Raw genomic sequence first — 9,563 nt, forward strand, 5'->3', positions numbered from 1 at the left:
ATTTCTTCTAAGTGTTAAACAGAATCTAAGTCCTGCCTGGCTCCTCGGATCACAGGCTTGGGGGAAATTAACCAGTGTACATTTCTTCTAAGTGTTAAACAGAACCTAAGTCCTGCCTGGCTCCACGGACCACAAGCTTGGGGGAAATTAACCAGAATGCAATTTCTTCTAAGTGTTAAATAGAACCTAAGTCCTGCCTGACTGCTTAGACCACAGGCTTGGGGGAAATTAACCAGTGTACATTTCTTCTAAGTGTTAAACAGAACCTAAGTCCTGCCTGGCTCCTCGAATCACAGGCTTGGGGGAAATTAACCAGAATGCAATTTCTTCTAAGTGTTAAACAAAACCTAAGTCCTGCTTGACTCCACGGACCACAGGCTTAGGGGAAATTAACCAGAATGCATTTTCTTCTAACTGTTAAACAGAACCTAAGTCCTGCCTTGAAAGTTCAAAAACGTGTACAAAACACCTTTGAACGTTTAGACCCCCAAAATACAACTTAACCAAATCAAGCAATATTTCAAACAGCTAGTGTGCGGAAACTTAACACATGCTATAATATGAAATTGGTTAAACAACTATCTAAGCCATAACAAAATAAAACCACAGCAGATAAAATAAAGGCAAAGATAGAGAGGAAGGAAGATGCAAACACATAGACAACACGCGATGTGTTATCGAAGAGGAAACCGAAGTCCTCGGCGAAAAACCTCTCCGCCGCCCTCCAAGCGGTAATCAATCCACTAGAAAATACAGTTGGGATACAAGGACAGCAATAGACCCTCCAAGCCTAATCTACCCAGTGCACCTAAGCCCTCCAAGCTTCTTGCTCCAACGAGGTTGCGCCGAACCTTTTTCTTTTCTAGCTTCCCGGATTCCGCTACTAGACCGTAGCATCAACCACATCTCTCGCCTGGCTCCACGGACCACAGGCTTGGGGGAAATTAACTAGAATGCATTTTCCTGCCTGGCTCCACGGACCACAAGTTTGGGGGAAATTAACCAGAATGCATTTTCTTCTAAGTGTTAAACGGAGCCTAAGTCCTCCCTGGCTCCTCGGACCACAGGTTTGGGGGAAATTAACCAGAATGCAATTTCTTCTAAGTGTTAAATAGAACCCAAACTCCTATGTGGCCCCTCGGGCCACAGTCTTGGGGGAAATTAATCTCGATGCAGTTTTATCTAAGTGTTAACTATCATTTGTCTCATACATTCATTCATGCTTAACCGTGTTGCTTAAATTTCGAGTAACGTTTGGCTCTCAGCAGTTAGTAACATAACAAAAACTCATTCATAATAAAGGCAGAAAAAGAAGCAGTGAAACAAGATTCAAAGGAGAAATAATATCATTCATAGGGCTCCAAAATGCTTTCTCTTACAAACGTTGGTAAAATAATGAGATAAAAGACAAAAAAAAGGAGATAAATACAAGTAAAGTCCTACACTAATGTCCTAGGCTTTATCCTAGGCAGAACTCTTTGCAGGGACCTCTGCCTCAGGTTGATCACCTCCTGCCTTGGGCTTGGGAACGGCCTCCTTAGCTTGCGCGACAACATCCCTTATTGTGAGGGTGTCCTCAGGTGACTTGTCCTTTGCAAGTGGCTGCACTTCCTTAGCTTCAGGTATGAAGGAATCCGAAGTAGGGACCTTAGCAGAGAGGGGCTCCTCAGGAGGAACCGGACCCGGAATCTCACGAATATCTTCAAGAAAGAAGATATTCTCAATCTTCCTGAGGTCGGAGTCCGCAGGAACTGCCGCCTGATCCAAGGCCACCCCTCAGGACATAGTAATGTAGTCCCTGCATACTGTAGCCACCTCCTCGGTCAGTTTGGCCTCGGTAACCGCCACTCCACGTTCGTAGGAGGCTGCCACCGCAGCCTCAGCTGCCTCCCTGGCCAGGCGAGCCGCCTTTTTTGCCTTTGATAGCTCAACCTTGAGGTCTGAAACCATTTGCTTCTCGGTCACGAGGTTTATTTCGAACAGATGAAGCTGTTGGCACATGTCCTTAGCCTGCTTAGTGGTGGTCTTAAGTCTGGCCTCGGCACTGTCGCGGGCCTTCAGCGCCTCCTTTATTTCCTTATTTAAGCGATCCTTTTCTAGCCTGAGGACGCCAGTAGCCTTCTCCGCAGCGAGGCGGGACTAAACCTCAGTGTTCAGATCTTCGCGAGCCTTCTTGGTCCACTCTTCAGCTACAAAATTTGTTGAGTGACCTGCGCGGGAGTAATGGAAGGTTGATTAGAAGAAAATAACAAATAGACAGGTACGGAATAAAGAAACTGAATAAGGAAGAGTCTTCGTTTACCATGGCCATGTCTCTCTTCAGCGACATGAAGAGATTCGGTTGCTGAGTAGCCCGGAGCCCCTCCATGTCATGAGGCAAGAAAAGGGGCTGCTGCAAGGCCTCAACCAGATAAGATGCCTATCCTCGTTGGGACTCCCACAGAGTCGCGTCCCATGAGATAGGGGCGCCATCCAATTCAAGGCGTGGGGACCAGGTTCGCTGCTCGCTCATCAGAGCCGCCTCGTCTCGGCTATCAAGAGATCTTGTTCTTTTTTCCTTGGGCTCTTTGCCCTTCTTCTGTTGTTTAGCGTTTTCAGGGCCGACCTCACCCTCTTCTAACTCTTCCACTGGTCTCTTCCGCCTCAAATTGGGAAGAGGTTGTAGTCCTGGATCAATTGTGGGGGGAAGAGGAAGTTTGGACGTAGCCTGCTCTTTGGGGGCATGCCTGGAAGACTACCCCTTGTTTCTGTTGGATAAGAGGCCCCAGAGACCAGACCCTGGCTTCAAATCCATGTCTTCTTCTTCGACCTCTTGGCTACTATCAACCTGAGCAATCACCAAGCCAAGGGTGGGAGCCGCCGAGGACCGGTCTATATTTGAGCCGGAGTCTGAGAGCTCTACAAGCCTAGCTGGTACCTCTCCCTCCTCGGCGAAGCGGAATTGGTCAATTTGAGCCTCGAGAGATGAGTGCGAAGAATCAGCTCCTTCTCTTGGGACAACTACCTCTAGAAGAGTGCGCTGAACTGGTAATTGGACGGGAGGTAGGTCTCTCCGAGCAAGAAAGCCTGGTATAGAAACGTCGATGCGAGCTAATCGGGGACTTCCAGCCCTGATGGCTTGACCGGCGTCCACTAAAGCGCGTGAAAGGGGCTCATAATCCAAGATGAGAGGATCGACACGCAGTTGCCCGTCCTCACTCACAAAGATTTCGGACCTTAAGAGGAAGTTAAGGGCCTGAACGTTGACCAAACTTAGCCGCGGAGTTGTTTGTTCTTTGTCTGCAAAAACCCAAAGGAAGGGTTACGTTAGTCCGAGGAGGCAAATAATCAAAGTAAAAACTGAAATAAGGAAGAGAAGACTCGAGACTAAGATCCCCTCCAAGGGATCTGACCCTACAGTGCCCCACCTAGTGTTCCCGCCCTAACTGGGCAGTGAAGACCGTCGTGCTATGCTCCGGAAACGATCAAAAGGTCGTCTTTCAAGCCTTTATTGGACTTGGGAAGGCAGGATATCAGCCTCACCTCGTCGGACCTAGATTTCAGGTAATATGACTCGTTGAGGCAATGACATTCATATAGGTGAACTACATCGTGCCATGAGAGGCCGAAGTTCATCTGTTCGTTCAGAGCATCTACGCACCTCAGGATTCGGAACATGTTCGCAGCGCACTGGTGGGGGGCCAGCCTATGACCACGCAAATAATTCCTAATTATTCTCCCCATAGGGATCGTCATTCCTCCCTCTATGAAGGCTATCATTGGAATGGCGACCTGCCCCGTCTTTCTCTTGGTTAAGACCTCGTCCAAGGAGCAATATTCTAGACCTACTCCCGGCGGGATACGGTATTTGGCCTTAAAGCCTTCCATACTGGCCGGAGAGTGTACCAGTTTCTCAAGCTTACCCATCCCACTAACCCTAGGCGACGCGAAGAAGGTTTACTTAAGGAAGAAAGCCGGGAAAGGCAACAGAAGGGAAATGATCACTTACAGGAGCGAAGATCTTAAACCTTTTGAGCTTATGAAGAACTCGTTGGGAATCTTCAAGGGAGTGCCTGTGGAGTTTTGAATGCTTTGCAAAAGAAAGTGCTGGAGTGCTCTAGGACGCTTGAGTGCTTTTTCAAAAAATGGAAGTAAGTTCCCTTGGAAATCTTATATAACGGGGAGCAACTGAACGGGCTTACTCCCGCCCAGAGAATTGGGAGAATATCAACCGTTGATCAAGCGCCCCACCGTTAGATTCAAAGGACATAAAGCCGCCTAGCACAATAATTAGCGCCTCGTGGGTTACAAAACGCTAGTAGCAGTAATGAGGCACGTGGGACTGTACCTCCACACGCGTAAAGCAAGGATTTACAATAAATGATTCCATAAGTGTCAAAATCCCGCCTTTTCTCCTCGGATAAGAGGGAAATAACCAGAATTTTGAGGGGCTATTGTAGGGGTAAAGTCCCCAGAACATACAATAGCCCTTGGGCCCATATAGAATTCAACCACGTCCGAGGAGAAGGTGTGGGTACCAAAAGGGGTCCCGACCCAATTCTTATGGGCCCAAACTTGTCTAAAAGGCGGTCCGAGGAGAAATGTCTCCTCGGACGTGCCAAATATGGCTCAAACACGCCCCCTGCCAGCAATAAAGATTCACCCCAACGAGTGTTAGTAGTAGGGACGAATCCCACAAGCCCGTAAGAGGGAAGAAAATGTAGGATGTCAATGGAGGGACTACAGCTGCCACATTAAATGCATGGCAGCTACTTTTCTGGCCGCATTAATGTGGAGAGGACTTGCGAACAGTGTTATCTTGGCTACTACAACTCACAGAAATATGGGGGAGATGTCTGATGGGACAGGCACTCAAGTGAAGGTCCAGATGGTCAACAAGTGTAAGGTTCTGATGACCTCGAAGGGGCTATATAAGAGAAGGGAGTCCCCATGAAGAAGAGGACCGGAAAAAGAGGGGAACTTAGAACAGAAGAAGAAGAGAAGAGCCATAGCCTTTGATCAAAGACAGGGATACACCCCATATGTCTCCTCGGACCGTATATCTAATGGACATGAAGGAGATTTTCTTATTTTTGATTGTTGTATGGCCCAAAGTTAACTAACACGCACTTCGTTAGGGACTAGTTCTGTAATCTACTCTCTACAAATTCATTGTCTAAGGCTCTTTGGGCCAGAACCCCATAACTGTTGGGCCCAGGCCCCGAATTGAGACCCTACAGATACTTTTCTAAAATGTACTGAATTAAATATCAAATTGTATTAACTTATACAAATTGTTACAGGGATTTTCCTAGTGTTTTAAGGACTAGTAAAGACTAATGTATTTAGGCTAATATTTAGACATATAAAATATGTGAATTTTAAATTATATGTTTATAAACCTATATAAATACATAAATAAATAAATAAAATATATATACTGTTAACCTTGAAATGATTCATAGCTATTACCTGGTATTGAAATATTTCACTTAATTGGCCAAACTAAAATAGTCTCCGATATAAATTTGACTCCTTCAACATATCCAATGTAATTTTCACATTTTCATCCATAAAATAAAAGGCATAGTTAGTAAAATATGCATACTATACCTTATATTACCATCAATATTAAATGTAGCTTCTATTTACCTTATAATTCAAAAATACTTTGAACATACATGTTTTATTAACCATACATGCATACCTGTTTTATTATTTATATTAAACATCAACATTTTTATGATTTTATTATAATCTTGAATTTTTTTTCATCTATAAATATTGCTCTATAATTTGAATTATTAGATATTTAGATCTTATTGCCATATATAATCTATATATTGGATTTAAAATAAACAAAATAAATTATTTGAAATTATAATAAAACGAGACAATAATAACTCTTTTTCTTTTTTAGGCTAAGTAAGTGCCTGAAAGGATATATTAAATATCATCTCCTTCATTAATTTGTCACAACTAAAATTAGAATAAAAGTATATACAACATAATTAAATTCTTAATTAGTTGAATTTTTATAACATCTTATAACATTATATTAAGATAATATAAGTATATTAATAAGAGATCTGAGATTTAATCCCTGCCTACACCAAAAATCGATTGGTGTTTTGATCTGATGATAAAGAGTTATTATCAGGAGCGGATGTCATAAGTTAAAACTCTCTAAAAAAAACATAATTATGTTACTAAATTAAAATACAATAAAAGAAATACCTAATAACTGTATTTTTAGTCTCAATTTTTTTTGTTTAAATTCGTAATATACTTGTAAGTACATTTATTTATATTTACAAACATTTTTTTTTTAATCTTGAGCGGAATGAAACAGGTGAGTATTTCATACTAGACATATTTCATCCCGTACATTACTAACTATGATTAAAAATAAAAATAAAAATAAAAAGTTAAGAGACACAATTTTTGTACTACAACTTTAAAATTGTCGATTGTAAATAGTAAAAAAAAAAAAGTTATGGCTAAATTCACTTGAAAGTGATTGTCTACCACTTACAACTTACAAGTCGACCACTTCAACAAGTTGTGGCAAAAGTAGTTGTAATCATAAATTAATTGTATATAAAGTAATTCAAATTTGTAGTTTCCCTAGAATTTTTTTTTTTTTTTTTTTTATATTATAAATAGACACAATAGAATTTCAACTTATGACGTCTGCTATATAGTAATAAGTTAATGGTTGCTCTTTATTATTAGGCCAAAACAAAAATTGATTTTTGGTGTAGGTGGAGTTTGAATTTTGAACTCCTAAATCTCTTATTCAACAACAAGATATTTTACTAGTTAAGCTAACTAAAACTCATGTATCCCTAATATCATTCAACACTATAAATATAGAAATCTAAACTAAAAATAACTTCTAAAAAAATAATGTTATAAATATCTCGTACTCTTTTCTTTTTTTTTTTTTTTTTGAGAACGAAGACTACTGCTATTATAAAAATCAGCCAGGTTTGGCAAAAAGTACATCAACTAAGTGTGGTGGGACATCCTCCACCCACACCGATAAACCTCTGACATTTCTTACATGTTTAGCTAGGTTATGGGCTATTCTATTACCACATCTACGTACATGGGAGAAGCTGATGCAAGTACTTGGACCGAGCAAAGATTTTGCTGACTCCAACAAGTGGCCAAATGAAGAAAAGGAGGTTTCTTTGCTTCGGAGGGAGTTAACCACTACTTCTGAATCTCCTTCCAGTACAAATTATGTTATCCTCAGTTCTTGTGCAAAGACCAACTTCCTTGCTGCTGCCATTGCTTCCACGATATCCAATGAGAATGGCAAAGGAGCTTGTTTAGATAGCGAGGCAATCATACTTCCTTGACTATCATGCACGACCACACCCAGTCTAGCCTTGCCCAACTCCGGAAAAGAGGCTCCATCAAAATTCAGTTTAAAGCAATTCGGTGGAGGTGGGCACCACTGTGTACGGGTCTGGGGTCGCTGCATTGCTGAAGGTTAACTGAGGGACTGTTGGCTTTGTTGGAAGGTAGACAACGCCTAAGTAGCTTGTTGGATGACCTGTGATCGTGGAAAATCATTAGAGCTGACACGTAGCTGGTTGCGTCGATGCCAAATCATCCACATCACCATGGTCATTAGTTCCAGATTTTTCCTTTTCTCATGAAACACGCTAATCAGGTCTTTAGTGCTTGAGAATATCTCGTACTCATTGATATTTTTATTTGGGAAAGTGGTCTTTCCACTCTCTGTGTGTTACCCCTTGGCTTATTCTCAAGTATTGCTAGAGAAATAAGTTTATTTATTTTATATACTATGTTTTATGTACAATAAATATGAAAATTTTATTATTAGTCTAATTTTAGTTAATCTGTAGGGATAAAGGCCCAGAATGACATGTTGGGCCTTGGGCCTTTGTCCGAAACAACTGAATTGTCCAAGGAGAAGAAAGGCATTATCAGGATTTCCCATTGAGAAACATACAAATGAAGGACAAACAGAATATGATCTGAGGAGAGGCTCCTTCTCGGATTTGATAAAGACAGCTCAAGCACATATTCCAGCAACTTAGACAACCCTCCAAGAAGCTCCCGCAATAGGAACGTGTCTCATGAACGTGCAAGAAGGAAGGAAACTCAAAAATATCTAAGGGAAAGCTGCTACCATCGCATTAAATGCACTACAACTACTTTTCTAGCCCATTTATATGGAGAAGACCTCTGAACAGTGTTACCTTGACAAACACAACTCATAGAAAGTCAAAGAGAGTGTCTGATGGGACAAGTACTCAAGTAAGGGCTCGGATGAACGACAAGTGTAGGATCAAGATGGTCTAGGGGGGCTATATAACGTGAAAGACCCTCCATGAAAAGGGAGGGAAAAGATTGTAAACAAATCTGTAATAGAGCTTTAAGCATAATATATTTAAGAATCAAAGTCCTCGGACCAATCTGAGAGCATTATTCCTTAACAAGCTTCTGTTATTTTTCTCTTTTTAGCATTAAAATCTGTTTTTCCGTTACCTGGTTCACGCGAGCCCAGTTTCCCAACCCGCTCTCTACAAATTTATTGTTTTGGGCTGAAGTCCATACATTCGTTGGGCTAGAAACTCAAAGCTGGACCTTACATAATCTATTGTTGCATTTGAAGATTAAGGTTATTGGTAATTTTATTTTAAGTAAAACGGAAATAGTGACTTTGATAAATCTTGTTAAATCGAAGTGTGGGGTCCAATAACTGATGGGCCAGGCCCACTTGCTGATGGAGAGTTCAAAGGCCTAAGCCGAAAAAGGTCATGGCCCGAGCTCAAGAGTAGTAAGGCCCAATTGGCCTGGAGAAGCAGCCGAGGACAGTGCAGTCCTCGGCTGATCCAAAGATCCACCAAGAACAGGGGCAAAAATGTAAAGGGACATGCTTGAAGGGAAATCTAAAATATCTAGGAAATGCTGCCTTTACCATCTTCCCCATGCATATCTCTGCGCCTAACAGAGTCTTATCCATTAACTTTATGAACCACTCCCAACAACTTTGGGTTGGGATTGACAAGACAAGTATCAGTCTTGGAAATGTCGACCCTACACATGGACGAAGGAAAATGAGTGCAAACTAGTATAATAGAAAAAATAAGTAATATAAAAGAGAGATCCAGTTTAGAAGGGAGAAGGCCCCCAAGGGTGAAAACGCCGAAATCACCTATGAACACCGCCAGAACCACCACTGGGTAACTAAGGCCTAGCCTTTCGAATCCACTCTCTACAAATGATATTGTTTGGGCCTATTCACGTGCGAACCCAACTCTACTGCGGTTCGTCACGGAACGTGTCCCTACAATTGGCGCCGTCTGTGGGGAAGGCTTGCACGTTAGCTCGAGCGGTGGTGAAGTTGAGCTTCTGTCGAACAAGGGACTACGAGGATGCCTTTATCACCGACGACACATTGTTGCTATTCCAACATAAGTTCCCACTAGGGGCTACGTTCCACGGTGTCAATGACATGGGCAAGTCTAGGGGCTTCAAACATCAGGCTAGCTTCCCCCCACCTTGTTCGAGGAGCTAAACCTTCGGAAGATAAATAAATAAAG

The sequence above is a fragment of the Quercus robur genome, chromosome 2 (assembly GCF_932294415.1).
Source record: "Quercus robur chromosome 2, dhQueRobu3.1, whole genome shotgun sequence".
Classification (NCBI taxonomy): Eukaryota; Viridiplantae; Streptophyta; class Magnoliopsida; order Fagales; family Fagaceae; genus Quercus; species Quercus robur.